This window comes from Podarcis vaucheri (genome assembly GCF_965113315.1).
Source record: "Podarcis vaucheri genome assembly, chromosome: 7".
NCBI classification, from domain to species: Eukaryota; Metazoa; Chordata; class Lepidosauria; order Squamata; family Lacertidae; genus Podarcis; species Podarcis vaucheri.
In genome coordinates, this window is record NC_138765.1 from 30,683,254 (window position 1) to 30,700,046 (window position 16,793).

Consider the following 16,793-nt stretch of genomic DNA (forward strand, 5'->3'; position numbering starts at 1 on the left):
GGGATGGGAAAGTGTTCCTTTGCAGAGACTTTTGTTTGTTGCAGTTATATCCCAGTTCTTCCTCTAAAAAGCTGAAGGTGAAGTACATGGTTCATTTAATTCACACAACAACGCTTTGAGGTAGGTTAGGCTGAGAGGTGATGAGCTTCATGGCCAAATGGGGAGTTGAACCCTGGTCTCTCAGGTCCTACACTCTAAGCACAACACCACCATACCCTCCAACATCCTGGGGACCAAAATTAGGATGCTCATTTTTTGATCCTGCGCTCTCGCAAAATAAGCTTTTTTTGTCTTGCAGTACCAAAAAATGAGCAACTTTTGGTCCGGCGCTCTGGCAGGAACCACCTGACTCACACCAGAACGAGTGTCTTTCGGTCCAGAGCTCTGGCACAAGCCAGCTGACTCACGGCAGAACGCCAGACCGAAAAATTGGACATTCTGGGTACCAATCAGAAGCCAGTAATTGTTTCTGTAATTCCAGGGTGTCCAGGATGGTTCAGTGGTATGCAGCACACTTGTCATGGAAGGCCCACAGGACACACCAGCCAAGAAGCTATGCAATTGACTTTATTCTCTCTGTCCAACAAGAATGAAACAGTAACAACCCCACCCAGGCACCTGTCTAGTGCCACCTGTACAATAACACCACCACAGTTAGGTGTGAGGAACCTTTGGTCCTCCAAGAGTTGCTAAACTACAACCCCATCATCCCTAGCCTCTGGTCATGCTTGCTGGGGCTGGTGGGAGTTGAAGTTCAGCAGAACCTTGAGGGCCAAACGTTCCCCATACCTGAGTTAGTAGGTGATGGGAAAGACCTTTGTCTGAGCTGCTGGGGAGATGCTGCCAGTCAGAGTAGACAACACTGGACTAGAGGGTGAAACAGTCTGATATGCTGATCTTAACTGTCCAATTTGCACTTCCAAAACAAAATGCAAACCAAAACACATAAATGATCAATTGATGTGCAACCACCGACAGAACCGAGGGCCAACTAGGGCAGGTTGCACTTATGCACACTCTGCCGATGCAGGGAGTGGGGAGGGTGCAGGAACAGAACCCTCATACAATATGGCCGCTGCCTGTATCAAAATGCATTACATTAGGGAACCAAAATGTTGTTTCATGGGGGGGGGATACTTGTATACCATAATGCCATTAAAAACCAAAGTGATTTAAAACACACAATAAAAACCATGCAAAAAATTTAAATCTCAGATCATCAGCTAACAATCACAGAAGATGCTGTCTGCACAGGGTTAGTGGCACAGAAACATTTTCTGCAAACATTCGAAAGTTAAAATAGAAGGCGCCTGCTGAATGAAGGCATTCCATGAGACTGGGCTGCTGACACTAAAGGCTCAGCATCATGTTGATGTAAAATAAGCCTGCCAAGCTGGGATATAAGATAGAAACGTATATTAGGAGAAATTAACACTGAAATGGTGAATGAATTTTCAAGAGCCACAGGAGGGGTTATGATAAAGAACTACCCAGCAGAACCAAGTGCCCTTCTTGCCATCTCCTGAGTAGGCTCCAATTTGGTACCAGTAATCTCTTCTCAAACTTGTTGATACTTGACATTTCAAGATCTTCCCCACCCGCTCATCACCAGAAGCCCAAGTACATAATGTGCATCATTCCATGAGGGACGTGGCTGAATAATTATTTTTAACAATGCAGACAAAGTTGACTTTTAAGATGTTAATTCCCTGACAGTAGCCGGGGAAATCCAAGTGAAGTGTCTCATGCCCAAGAAGCCTTATGGAGACTTGGCCGGGCTGCCAGATTGGAGAGCCAGAGAGAGAGAGAGAGACAGTAGAAATTAAAATGTATTGCTAATCTGTGGATCTTTTGTTCTTGGCAGTGTACAGACAAGACATAAAAATGATGGAAATGACATGTCTTTGGCATGATTTTGCCCAGCTTGCTACAGTAAATACTCATTTTCACTAAGCAGCAGAGAATGAAAGTAACTTTAAAACTTCAAAGTGGCATGATAGGGAAATATGGAGAACAATTATTCTCATTAACTCGACTTTTGAATCACACGAGATGATGGGAAAGATAGATGTTTTTAATTAGGAAAGCTAAGGAAAGCCACAAGGAAAAAAGCTTTTGCATCGCCTCTGAGTCAACATGTGTGTACATCAGTATGTGGGCATTTATAGAAAAGAGGGATGTGAACACTGAGCCAATGGAACTGAGTGGGCACCATAATAAGGCAGAGTCCTTCAGTTGCGAGAGCAGCAAAGTATTCTAGTCTTTGTGGGAAGGGATGCAGATTGGTGGTAGAGAACACGTTTTGCATGGTCAATTCCTGGTGTTTTCAGGTAGGGCTTGGAGAGACCCTTGCCTGAAATTCCAGAGAGCTGTTGCCAGTCAGTGATGAGCCCATGCAGTGTCCTATATTCTCAAAGTTCCACACCAGGGTAGTCAATGTGGTGCCCTCTGGATACTGGTGGACTACAACCCCCAGTAGGCTAATGGTCAAATATGATGCATGTTGCAGTCTAACAACATCTGTTGGGAGCCGCCCAGAGTGGCTGGGGAAACCAAGCCAGATGGGCAGGATATAAATAAATTATTATTATTATTAGGCTATGATTTTGGCTTCCCAGTCCCACATTCTGAGAACCAGGAAACAGCTGTTTTTTAAAAAATATTAATTTTTGAGAATTCTTATTTTCCCACCATGATATCCCTCCTGATATTGATTGCAGGCCGAGGGGCTGTGATATACATTGCTCTCACCTCAATGCAATAACCAGACAAATAAGGTCAATACTTTTAGGGGTCAAATAAGGCCACAACTTTACCGATTACAATTGTGGTATAGGCATCAGCTATACAGTAACCATTGACTTCCAGCCCGCCTGCTGGAAGTGTTCCTTAGGGTCAACCTGGTACCAAGGAGAGTCCTATGAGCTACATCAAATAGGAACACTCCTCAATGGATCGTCATCCTGAGGAGTGGTATATCCTTAGCCCTTGCCTGGGAGACTGGACAGAACTCCTTTTGAAGAGATGCCTTCTCCCTTGGAAGAGCAGGTGGAAGCTACAACTTCCCCTCCAACCAAGACTAAGGATTACCCAATGCCTAACTGCCAAAAGTTGTGACACCAGACCACCAGACCAGAGCCAATTTGTCTGGTGGGAAATTCCTGCCCAGCCCCAAACACGGCACAAACAAGAAGCCTAATATACAAGGGAGAATAGGTGGGAGATCCTGTGATGAACTGGGTGGAGGAGTTGGCTCCGCCCTCTGGGAAAGGCTTGCCACTAAGCCTGCCTGTGATTGGTCAATTAGCAGGCAAGCTACAATTTGCAGCCCTGGCCCACAAACAAAGTCCATAGGCTTCTTGCACTGACCAGGTGCCCCAGTGCATCGTCCAATTGCCAGAGTGTGACAGAAAGACATTGCATGGCCACAACACTGCCAGACCATTGAAGGTAAGCAGACTTATCTATTTATTCAAACTGTTTATATTCCATCTTTCTGCTTCATCACTGGAATGTCCAAACAACACTGGTTAATGCATTTTGAAAAACCAAATAAACAAATAAAACAGCAGATGACACACTTTTTAGAAGTCAGGAGATAAATAACAGATTAACTAATCATACCAAAGGACTGCTGAAGTTAGGCAGTCTTCACTGAGCATAAATGCTATCAACGAGTGTGCTAGGGGGATAGGGAACGGAATTTCATAGCCTGAGTACCAAAACAGAGAAAGCCCTCTTTTACCTATCGTCAGTTAACAGAGTGACTTGAATGAAACAGATTTAATCCAGAAATAAAATAAACTGATATACTTTACTGGGGTAAACGAAACAAAAACAGTATATAAATTGAGGAGAATATCATTTACAGGTCTAGTTGAAAGCAATGTGACATAATATTCAACCACACATGTTGAGATAAGCCTCCTTCAGAAGTATTTATCCCTCCAACTGTCAAATCTCAACAGTCTTTCTATAACATGGACAGTTTACTCCCGAATGACTATAACATCTAGCTAAGCCAAGTCTGGTGTTGCCAGACCAATAACCACACTAACCCTTAATGATCCCTGATGTTGTACAACTGCATTTCTGCCAGTAGTGAGACATGGAGCCAGGCCACTCCTGGCAACCAAAGTAGGTGAACACAGGATCATGCAGAAGGAACAGTCCTTAACTTATTTGAAGATGGTCCTTAAAGAACGCAGGCCCCAAGTCATTTGGACATTTAAAGGTTATAACCAGCACCTTGAACTTGTCTAAGAAGAAGAACAGAAGCCAATGAAGTTGGTACAATTAAAACAACAAACAGCCAGTACTCTAGCTTCTGCCACAGCTCAGTGGCAGAGCACCTGCTGGCATGCAGAAGAAAGTCCCTGGTTCAATCCTTGGCATCTCCAGGTAGTACTGCCTGAGACCCTAGGGAGCTGCTGCCAGTTCAGTGTAGGCAATACTGAACCAGATAGATCAATGGCTTGGTTCAGTATAAGACATTTTCCGATATTCCTGTGAGGTTTCCAAACCCCTTTGAAAGACAGCTCCACACATTACAGTAATCTAGCCTTGTCATAAAGCACGTGTGACTTCACCAGCCTAAAGTGAGCTACAGCACTCGTGGCTTGCTGGGTCCAAAAGCACACCCAGACTGCAAGCCTGAGCTGCAATGGAAAAAAAAGGAAGGCACTCTGAGACCATGTGGGATTAACACAGAGCCAAGATGCCACGTGGGGAGAAGTAAAACATTGCCCACTTTTATTTCCCTGCTTGCAAACTCTGAGCTCCCTGCACAGTATCACCTACTAGCTCTTCTGCTTATACTGCTAACCTCACAGGAATTGCCCACAAAGTGCTCGCACAATCTAAGTAAATAAAGTTACCAGCTCCCTTTGGGGAATGGAGGTGGGAAATAGAGAATGCCCCCCCCACAAAAAAAAAACCAACTAGTTCCAAAAGTTCTGTTCCTTGGTTAAACTCAGCCTGAGCAAGATAAATAGTGATGGATAACTAGCCATGTCTGTGTTATTCAATGCTTACACATGGTCGGAAACACGAGCTGGCCAAGGGGAGACCCTTCCCCTGTAAAGTGGCGAAGGCAGGTAATTTTAGACTCATAATTTATGGACTTGCATGTACTCCTGCATTTGGGGGGCTGAGCGGGACCCTGGACCTCTGCCTCAATGGCACCACCACCCCTGTAGGCTTTCCAGTACTGCCACTTCCAATGAGGTGGTGAGATACTGATTTTGGGGCAGTCTTCCATGAGGGATGGGCCATAGCTCACTGGGAGGGCAACTGCCTTGCATGCAGAAGGTCCCAAGTTCAGTCCCCACCACCTCCAAGTAGGGCCTGAAACCCTGGAGAGGTACTGCCTGCTGAGCAGGATAGACTAGTAGGTCTGATTTAGTATAAGGCAGATTCCTGTGTTCCTACACTGCTGCTTGTTTGTTTTGAAAAGCACTTTGAGGGCCCCTGTGGGACCAAACAGTAGCCCATATGTTTGGTATGTGTTCTTATCATACTGAGGAGTATAATGGAGGCTTATTTTACCATTTCCACCCTCCTTTCAGTGGCCACTTGTGTCTTACGCATAGACACTTCCTAGGAAAACCCAGAAATTATACCCTATAACCTTAACTCTGTCCCTGTCTTTTATGCAACCAGTCCAAACAGCACTCCCTTTGAAAAACTGTTGACTCCCAGTGTGATATCTGATCACACAAAAACTTGTTATGCTGGGGAAGGGTTGCAAGGAAAAAGGGGGTAATTAAAATGTCAGAATGGAGGTTGTCCAATCAGATACGTGGCATGAGCTGGTAGCTGCAGCGATAATAATCTAGGCTTAAAAACAGCAACTCGTATATTCACCTTTGGCAAATATGAATCACCTCCAAGTCAGAGAAGAATGGCAAGATATTTGTCCATAAATGGGCCACAGTTGTAAGTTAGTGGGCAAAGTGGGGAAGAATTGCTTAGGGTCTAGTAACTTGTGCAGTCCTATTTACAAGACAGACCTGTTTGTTTGTTTGTTTGTTTGTTTGTTTGTTTGTTTGTTTATTTATTTATTTATTTGAAGTATTTCTATACTACCTTCTCGCATAACATCAAGGTGGTGCACAGCAAGGCAGAAACATTTAAAAGCTATAGAAAAGCAATCAATAAAATGACTGGATATTCAATAAACAAATTAAACAACTGCATAGGTTGTTTTCAAGAGATGCCTGAAAGTCAAAACGAAGGTGCCTGCCGAATCACTGCTGGAAGAGTGTTTCACAGCAGGGAACTGACAACACTAAATGTCTGACTTATAGTTAATGCCAGTCAGGCCTCTGTAACCTGGGGGACAAGTAACAGCGCTTCTCTGGGTAATCTCAGTGATTGGACAGGTGGGTCAACTCACCAGCACCCACAAAAGATCTCAGCAGTGCCCTCCTTATTAAAGCAATTGCAGTGGAGGTGTGGAAGAGGACACGTATGGTTTAGGTGACTGAAGATGTGTTGGGCTGAGACAGGTGTACCTAAAAGTGCCAACACCTGCAATTGTTTTTACCATAGAGCTTTCGGCATATTAATTTTCATTATTGCCCTGATGATAATGGAAGCCACAGCATTGCCACACACCCTGACTGGCCCAGCTGCAACACAAGATGGGGAGGACTATGGGGTGACCGCTGCTGTTCTGTGGCTGACCAGTAGTGCAACTGAGCAATTTTAGATTGTGGATTTTAGGTTTTAGAAGATGGTAATGTATATTATTGCAGTTACTATTTTTTTTTTACTATTCTGCTGGGAGCTGCCCAGAGTGGCTTGGGAAACCCAGCCAGATGGGTGGGGTTGTATTATTATTATTATTATTATTATTATTATTATTATTATTTTATTATTATTATTCTTTAAAAAAGAAGCCAGCACTCCTACATTTGTTAACCCTCCTGCTCATTCTGCCGAGTAGGGTTTGGGCCTCTGCCCCAACCCAACACCAAATAGAAACAGTATTTTGCAGTTTGTTATGTTAGAACTGCAAGTTTGCGTTCAGAAATGCATTAAGTAAAGCAGTAACAGCTGTGAACCTATACAACCTATCCACAGAAGAGGCTGCCTGCCACATCCCTCCATGAGTCATAGTTCTGCCCTCTGCCCTACCTCTGAATCATCCTTGGGGGTTTTTATTTTGGGGGGGTTGCTGTTGTAATTTTGTCATGCCTCTGTCACAGGTGCAGCTGGACTGATCAGTCACTCCTGATGTTTGAAAGAGTAAGAATGACCAGCCACCCCACAGCCATTAGGAGTCTGCCCACTGCCTCTCTCAATGAGTTACTGCTCTGACTTTGTCTCCTTCCAATCTGGAATTATGCTCAGAGCAAGCCCCAAAATCACAAGATGGGCAATGGGATAGGAGTATGTTGTATCAGATGTAACAGGAAGGAGAAGCAGCCAAACCAGCCAGCTTAGCTCCTCTCGTGGCCCATGTCTTTCTTCTATCTCTCTCCCCCATCCCCTCCTGCAATTCCTTCTGTTGATAGAGACACACACACCCCTTCAAGCGACACTGTGCCTCTAGCTGTTCTTCCTCAACATGGAGACTTAGCTCCTCTCACTGGGTCAGATCCATTGATGGCTGGTACCTGTTGGACTGGTAGGGCAGTAGCCAGAAGACCCAACAGTTAGAGGCCAATGGCACGCAAACGAATTCCAGCTTCACCCACCCCACCCCTGCTGAGTTCAACAAGGAAAACAAGCTGATAGTCAAGGGCTGGATATAAGTAAGAAAGTGGGCAGGTGGGGGCTGAAGGAGGAGGATGGGACACTGTGTCCATGTCTTGCCTTCTCTGGCCAGCAGCTGCTCCCCAGGTTCTCTCTCAGAAAAAGGGTCTCACATCACCTCCAAACTGACCCTTTTAACTGGAGACGCTGGGGACTGAGCTGGGAACCTTTTCCATGCAGAGCACGGGCTTTGCTACAAATCTGTGGCTGAGTTTTCATGTTCTCCAGATTTCTTCATCAGACCAGAGGTCTGGAGATCTCAAAAACTTGCTCACAAGTTTATGACATTTTGATTGGTTCCAATAAGCGCATTACAACTTTGTGGGGGGGGGGTGGATTCAAATGGGCCAACACAGCTACCACCATTTTTAAAAGCACAAAACAGAAACTCATTCAGAAATTTTGGGGTGAAGCTACGCTGTAAGCAGGTGCCTCTTACTCTTTCACACTCTTGAGACTTCATCTGTACTATACATTTAAAGCAGCATCATACCACTTTAAAGAGTCATGATTTCCCCCAAAGAATCCTGGGAAGTGTAGTTTGTTCGGGGTGCTGAGCATTGTCAGTCCCTTCACAGAGCTATAGCTCCTGGAGTGGTTTAACAGTCAATTGCTCTTCCCAGGGTACTCTGGGAACTGTAAGGCTTGCCTAACAACTCTCAGGATTCTTTGGGGATAGCTGTTTAAAGTGAAATGATGCTGCTTTAAATGTATAGTGCAGATGGAGCCTAATTTTTCCCCCCAGTGAGAAGAAGCAAAGGAGACATGGAAGTAAATGACTTAGCATATATGTTACTATTGAATGAAATCAGATTATCTGAGGGGAGAAAAAAGGCATGTGTTGGAGCTGCTAACAAATATTGTGGCAGAAAAAACCTGAGATTAATTTGGACTATTTTGTTCAGAAGAAATATCCAAATAATTTCAAGAATGCTAATGATTTGGGGGAGAGGGCTATGCCCAAATATAGCTTTCTACCAAACTTTGCCTAACATAAAGTTTCAAGACAAATTTTTATTTTCTGGCTCAGCTGAAACATCTGGGGAAAAGCGAGAAGTGTATCTATAAAACTAGGGGAAATTCTCACGAGGGCTCCATGCATCTCTAGTAATTACAAGTGTATCCTCAGTGATATTTTGTCATCTGTGAAATGGAACTAAAATGATATTCCCACACCAAAGCATCCGCCTTAAGACTGGTTTGTGAATTACTTTGAAATCTCCACCTGAAAGATGCTACCTGCTCATTATACTTTATCCACACAAAAAAGTGGTGAGAAAAAGGGGGCAGATTCTGATCTCAACGGTGTAAAAATCCAGAGAGACTTCACCTCAGTAACCATACAAGTAATTAAATGCATTTTAATTACAAGCCTTGCGGCTTTACTTACCAACAGTGCAAACAAGGTTGATTGCTGCTGTATTAAATACAAGGATTAATCATACAGTGGAGCTCAGCTGTGTTGCCTGAGCCTTACACAGGAGCCAGAACCTGGTCTGAAAAAGGAAGCAAAAAGAGAGACGGATTAGTCAACTGTAGTGCAATTCCCAATTCCATGGGCAATGGCAAAAGCTTTCATGGAGGCTAACAGAAGCAGCAGCTGGCCTTGCATTCATTCATTCATTCATTCATTCATTCATTCATTCATGTATTTGCTTGCTTGCTTGCTTGCTTGCTTGGAAATATTTAAGCAACATTCCCAAGGCAGCATACAAAATAAAACATACAGTGGTACCTCGGGTTAAGAATATAATTCGTTCTGGAGGTCCGTTCTTAACCTGAAACTGTTCTTAACCTGAAGCACCACTTTAGCTAATGGGGCCTCCTGCTGCCGCTGCACGATTTCTGTTCTCATCCTGAAGCAAAGTTCTTAACCCGAGATACTATTTCTGGGTTAGCAGAGTCTGTAACCGGAAGCGTCTGTAACCCGAGGTACCACAGTACTTTTAATATTTCACAAAGACACGTAAGCCTGGTCAGTTCCAGTGTCCTGATCACAGGAACATTGATCCATTTTATGTGTGTGATGGTGATCAGGATTGTGTTGATGAAGCAGACAAACATGACTGCAGTTAAGTATCAACCCACCTCCTCCTTAAGGTAAAGGGTAAAGGGACCCCTGACCGTTAGGTCCAGTCGCGTGGCCAGCATGACTGAGCCGCTGCTGGTGAACCAGAACAATCCTGGTGAACCAGGACAATCCTCCTTACATGGGTTCAAATTAAGGATGCTTGAGGGTTTTATTTGGTCTGCAGGTTTTTTTATAATAATTTTTATTAAGTTTTCAATTTTACACTTCAAAATAAACATTTTGCAAACTTTGAAATATTCGATGACTTCCCTTTTTCTCCTTCCATGGTTCATTTTACAGATCATAAATTCCTGCATATTTTACTATAACCATCCAAATCAGTTTTCCACTTTTACTTCCATCAAAAATTATTTACTCTGTTGAATTTATCTTAGTGGGATGCAGTTCTCCAAACAGAACATGCATACAAAAAAAATGTGGGGAAAGTGTGCACGGAAATGCATGTTAAAGTGAAAATAATATACAAAAATGCATTAAATTGGGGGAAATTGCTTGCAATAATACATTTATTAGGCAAAAATGTGTAGAAAATGCATATATTAAGAGAAATATGCATGAAAATGCACTGAGATTTCATGCAATTTGTTTAATGCAAACTGAAATGAGATGAACTGGACTTAAGATGGGGGAAACGAGGGAAGCCAAAATTGATAGATTCAGTCGTCCTGAATCATGACTAGTTCTTGCATTGCTTGAGTGTCACAACTGTAGGCCACGCCACACTGGCAATACTTGAAGTGTTGTGGTTACTTCCTATGGCAGCACAACCAGTCGCTAGGAGCCAAAAGCAGTGGCCTGGAAAGCAACCACATCATACATCCCCTGTGGTTTCCTGATTTACAGGTACAGCAAGGAATACATGACCACACAGAAGTGGCAAACCTGACACAAAGTCAACTCAAGAACTGCCTTCTGCTTCACAGAGTTAACTATGAGCTCGTTAGAGGAAGGTTAGCCTAAAAATGTAAAAATGCATAGAAAGCCACACAAGAGCAAGCTCTGATTCTTTGAGGTGGTGGTAGAAGTGTAGCAAACAACAACAACTGTTAGAAGTGCAGTCCAGGGATCACCCAGTTTGTGATTTAAGGGTTAATTCTGTTATCAGTAAGTCAGCTAAGAGGGAGGGGGATGTTGCTTAGCAACCAGGCAGCACCGGCATGACTATTGCTGAGATGCCACGTTCTCTGATTAGTTGTGTAGTTCTGAGGAAGTTTCTCATCTGTTTGGTTGCGCACGTCCAGCCTACAATGCCTGAACAAAGACAAAAACATCTCTGTTCCTTTCTCCTCAACTTATACACTGTTTTTGTTCAGTTTTACAAGGGCAGCAACACGGAGACTAAGGAGGAGGACGCTGAGAAGCTGCACCAGCCATTGGGTTGGATGTTAATAAGAAGACAGGCAGGTGGAGACTGGCTGCAGGCAGAATGAGGTTGGTTGGCAACCCAGCTTTTCTAAAAAAACAACAACTTGCTTTAGCATTTGTAGAACCTGAGATACGAGGCAAATGTACTGACACTATTCTTCTCATTTTTGTGAAAAGCTAGGCTGCTCCCCACTTTCAGTGTTTTACTTCAACTCCACCAGAAAAGAACCCTGCGGATCCCCATGGTGGGTGGTGCAGTGTCCCACTCATCCTAAAGGACCAGCCTCCACTGCTTTGGGATGTTTGGAATACAGTGGTACCTCAGGTTACATATGCTTCAGGTTACAGACGCTTCAGGTTACAGACTCAGCTAACCCAGAAATAGCACCTCGGGTTAAGAACTTTGCTTCAGGATGAGAACAGAAATTGCACGGTGGCGGCGCGGCAGCAGCGGGAGGCCCCATTAGCTAAAGTGGTGCTTCAGGTTAAGAACACTTTCAGGTTAAGAACGGACCTCCGGAATGAATTAAGTATGTAACCAGAGGTACCACTGTAGTTTGTCACATGTGCCAACATTTCAGTGGGTGGCCCCTGGTACGACTTCCCTGCTTCCATTTGCTCACCTAAGCCCAACCTGCCCATTTGGTTTCCCGCAGCCCAGATGATTCAAGCGTGCCTACTTTCACCAACTGCTGCTTGCTGAAGGCCCATTCATATTTCAACAACTGGATCAAGGAGTTGCTTTCTCAAGATCTCTACCCAGTAAATCTGTGAGATTACTTTGGAGACTGTAATCAAAGTACACGCATCGGGCTTTGAAAAATAATAATACCGAGGTCTTGCACAACACCTCTTTATCACTCCTTTGCAAGCCTTAGTCAGGTGGTAAATATCATTCTTGAGCAAGACCTCAGTATTATAATAATAATTAAAAACCACATGGAAATGCAGGCCCCCTCCCAAAGGCATCCATCCAAAAGCAGAAGCCTCCATTTTGCATACTGTGAGCAATTATAACCAAGGTTAGTAACATTTGTTCTTGCACACTTTCTGTTTTTGTTTTTGTTTTTGTTTTGAAGGAGAGACAGAAGCGATGGAGGGCACGCAAAAGATACTGGATACATTCCATCAAGCTCCACCCACTGGTTCAGTTGACATAAGGCAGAATAGCAATGAATATTCATAACTGGGGGAAAAGAGGTATATGTGGAAGCCCAAAGGCACACACAGGGGGTGGAAATCAGATCTGAACGACCCATTTGCAATACAAAGCCCACACCAGGAAGCACACCTTTGCTCCATTTCTCTGTATCAACCATATTAGTTTATCTCCCCTCCTTTGGCTTTATACCTTATTGCATGACACTTGTCTTCCTTGCTAACTGTTAACAGCATTTGTTAAAAACGTATATAAACAATATATGCCTTGTATTTATGAAGAAAAATACTATCACCCCACTGTACAACTTGTATGTTGATGTTTTGTTGGACGGCTCTGGCAGGGTTCCTCTTATGTTCTTAGGGATCAGAGGTAGTCAATATGGTGCCATCCAGAAGTTGTGGGACTCCAACTCCCATCAGCTCCAGCCAGCTTGGCCAAGGGTCAGGGATTATGGAAGCTGTAGTATTCCAAAATCTGAAGGGCACCAGACTGGCCAGCCCTTTTAGAGATGTTTTGATAGAGAGCATTACACCACTTACTGGATGAGAAGTCTGCCAACGACTATGAACTATGAGATGGAAACCCCATGTTTAGAGGCAGTATAGCTTCTGAGTATCAGATGGTAGAAAGCCTGTGCTTGTGAAGTACAGATGCATGTATTTCCTCCAATTCCTTGTTAATAATGCATGACACACATTCCAGCTTCCTTAACATGCAAAAACTCTTATCTGCCACCAACACCCTCTCAGTAATCTGCAAGCCCATCCATGAGATACTATTAAGAAGGCTATTTTATTGTACTGCTTGAGGGCTTCCTGGTGGCATGTGGCTGACTACTGTGGGAAAGCTTGACCAAACAGACTTTCAACAAAGCTTTTCTTATGTTCTTTGTTATGTACTAAGCTTGGATCCTAGAACAATAGGCAAGTAGGATCCTAGAATCCAACAGGAAAAGACCAGTCAGGCTCCAGGAGGAAGTTAAATCAGCCTATTAGGCTGGTAGTATCGAAGAATGCAACAACTGATTGGCCTGCAGGAAAACACCAATCAGGCTCCAGGAGGGAAGCAGAATCAGCCAATCAGACGGGACTCATTGTGTAAATACGTATATAAAAGCTTGAGGTTTGGGGTGTAATTCAATCACTGTTTTACAAGCTGCAATAAAAAGCATGAAATCACTACAGGACTCCGAGTATACAGTGGATGCTCGGGTTGCGAACATGATCCATGCAGAAAGCACGTTCGCAACCCACAGTGGTGCGTCTGCGCATGTGCAGGTCGCGATTCAGTGCTTCTGCACATGTGCAAAGCACGATTTAGCCCTTCTGCACATGCACAAGTGTCAAAACCCGGAAGTAACCCATTCTAGCACTTCTGGGTTCGGCGCAGCACGCAACCCGAAATCGCGCAACCCAAAGCGTCTGTAACCCGAGGTATGACTGTATTTCATTCTTAATTAACTGAGATCTGTAGCTTGTCCTCTTTCATTTGGTTCATTCCTTGGATATGGGCTTTGCTCATATTAACAATCTGAAGACTTTACCACTCTGGGGCAACGGTGCGAAGAAGCTCACACAAAAAATTCAGACCAGTTACAAAGCCCTGTGGCCCCTAACTGCACTACAAAGAGAGAGAGAAGAAAAAGAAGCAGCAGCAGCATTTTAATTTGTTTGTTTATTTAGATGCATAATCTGCCTGACCCTAAGGGTTTGTAGCAGATAAACGAGCGTGGTAAAGCAGAAGCTATAAAAGAAGATTTAAAAGATTAACTAGATGTCTAAATTAAAATACACAATTAAAAGGAATCCTTTATTAGCCTTCATAGACATTTAGAAAATATCATGTGTTGCTTTTTAGAAGGTGCTCTGTTTCAAATGCAACACCAGAGAAAAGAAAAATCCAAAATGGCAGAACAACCACCCAAAAGTCTCTGCATAGCTTTGTAGTTTCAGTGTTACACTCAAATGACAGCAAACTCAAGGAGGTACTCTTGGTTGTGTCTCAAATTGTGTCTGCACTGCACAGCTCAAGACCCAGTAATCCCTGAGCTCTAGTCGACTTTATTTTATATTTTACAAGTTCCCAGTTTTAGGAAGCAATGCATGCAATTAGACCTGAGTCTCTGCTTGCTTGCTTTATTTCCCTTTCAAAAAAATTAGCCAGAAATGTTTCCAAATGCTGGCGCTCCCAAGATACATGAAGGTCCTTAAATATTTTCCAATATTTTTCCAATCTTGTTATTCATAAACAAACAAAAATTACTCATGCAATTGCATGAGCATTTAGTGCAGTCTTATTCTAATATATACAATTTAAAAATCTACGCAAAATAATTTTCCAAAGCCATTTTCAATAATATAATGCATTTTTTCATGCTATTCTCACCAATAAATGCATTGTTTATGCACACTGCATCCTAGTATTTCTCCCTAGCTGATACAAAGCTGAAAAATAAGTTTGTGAGACAGCTATGCTCATAACTACATAATCTCGCCTTTTACAACAAAAATGCATATCTTCAGCCATATTCTGGTAATTCTTCAACTACTATTATTTATTTTAAGTAAGTAAAAATATAAGCTTCATTCCTGAGTAAAGTTGCTAGCCAACACGAATTTTTTTCTGGTTATCAGTAAAAGTATGATCTGTCAAAGATAACCAGTATGTGTCCCATCAGGTAAGTTGTAAAATCTAGATTCTGTTCTGGCGCTCCCCAACATTGGCCAGATTCCATCTTGGCCCCATATCCTGGATCCATCAGTGGTTTTGAAACCAGAAGTTAGCAGCAAGGAATGGAAGATTCAGTTTGCATTTGAAGGAGAACCTACTTAAACTGTACTTTCCAAAATAATACACAGCCCTCCTTCAGAATTTGCATTTCTCCAAATTTTGCAGTGCCATTTGAAAGTCGAATAATGTGTACCATTTTAGGGTAAGGTAAACTCTGCATATATTAGTGAAAATAACTTACACAAATATATGAGGGGAATTGCTCTGAAAGAAAATGTGTTCCTTAGGAGAAATTCACTGTGAAATGCTGGTGAATTTTCATGAATAGAAAAAATCACAAACTGGCGTAAAAATGTGAATAACTGAAGACTGGGGAAATGAGAAGCCCAGAGAAACCCAAATGGATAAATTCACTCATCCCTGTCTTCTGGAAATCCAGAGTCCAAAGCTAGTCCTTTCTCCACATCATTCACACATTTTAGACAGCTGTTACTTGTGACGCTCATTTAAACGCCTACCTCAAGAGGCTGCAGCCTACTTGCTCCCTTCTCTCTCCAGCTTGGCAATGATTATTGTTTACCTTTCAGGGGCTCTTTTTCTCTCCTAAAAAAAGAAAATGAAAAGGGGGGAAAGATCATGGAACACCCAGGCTTTAATGTATGTAATGAAACTGATACAGTAATTTTATTCCTGGGTCATAAATGGAATGGGCTGTAAAGTAAAGTTGGGTGTTTTTTTGAAACCAGCCTCAAAGAACGAATTGTTCCAAAGGGTCTGGTTAATGAGACAGTGAAACGTATATGAGGTTCATGTCGAAGAGAGATCAGCTCTTGGTCGCTTTTCCTTCCTAAAAGATCTGTGCTCCCTCTCGCTAAAAAAAGCCAAAATAATATATATTCCTCTCTCCCTCCCTCTCGGCCTCCGCAAAACACACAGCCTTCGAGCAGCAGGAGTCGCGAGCCCTGAATTCATTTCTGGTTAACAACTTGTGTGGCCTTTGTGAGAGGCATTTCCCAGCTCTAGCCCTCATTTCCCTTATTTTGGAACAAAAACGGGTAGCAATCCTTAAGCATTCCCAGAAGAGGGGATCAGTTAGGAAGCCCTCCCCATGTGCTTACACAGAAAAGAAATGGACAAGAGGAGAAGGAGGAGAACGCCACAGCCATGCACATAGTCAAAAGAGATGGACGCCATGAGCACGTCATGGTTAACAAGATCACGTCCCAGATCCAGAAACTATGTTACGGTCTCAGTTTGGACTTCTTCAGCCCTGCTGCGATCACCATGAAAGTGATCCAAGGCCTGTACAGTGGGGTTACTACTGTAGAACTGGGTACTCTTGGCTGCTGAAACAGCAGCAACCCTGACAACTAATTACCCTGACTATGCTATCCCTGCAGCAAGAAATGCTGTCTCCAACCTGCACAAGGAAACCAAGAAAGTATTCAGCGAAAAGGGAAGGAGTGAAGCAAATCTTTCTATGGTATACACACTCAGGAATCTTCCTACTGTCCCATTTTGCACTGAGAGGCACAGCCTCTCACTGGGTGGTGAGTGGGCTTGCACGTTCCTATGACCCTTGTGAGCGAAGCCATCAGGAGTCTTGTATATTTAATACTTTGGCTCTGATAAATACCAAAAGAAGAAAAAGAAGAAATTCTGTGGCACCAAAAACAGGTTCTG

General features: G+C 43.2%; 2 long non-coding RNA genes across 2 annotated transcripts in view; one reads left to right on the plus strand and one right to left on the minus strand.

Moving 5' to 3' along the window:
- Positions 1–3,288: 3,288 nt before the first annotated feature.
- LOC309537380 lies at positions 3,289–13,252 on the plus strand. The gene is made up of 3 exons (XR_014221848.1): positions 3,289–3,450; positions 11,176–11,284; positions 12,298–13,252. It is a non-coding gene; the product is annotated as an uncharacterized lncRNA (long non-coding RNA).
- Positions 9,153–16,793, minus strand: part of LOC309537426 — a 29,901-nt gene continuing 22,260 nt past the window's right edge. The window contains exons 3-4 of the long non-coding RNA XR_014221916.1: positions 15,629–15,713; positions 9,153–9,257 (exon numbers count right to left, since the gene is read on the minus strand). This is a non-coding gene — a long non-coding RNA (uncharacterized lncRNA). The remainder of the gene's footprint in view (positions 9,258–15,628; positions 15,714–16,793) is intronic.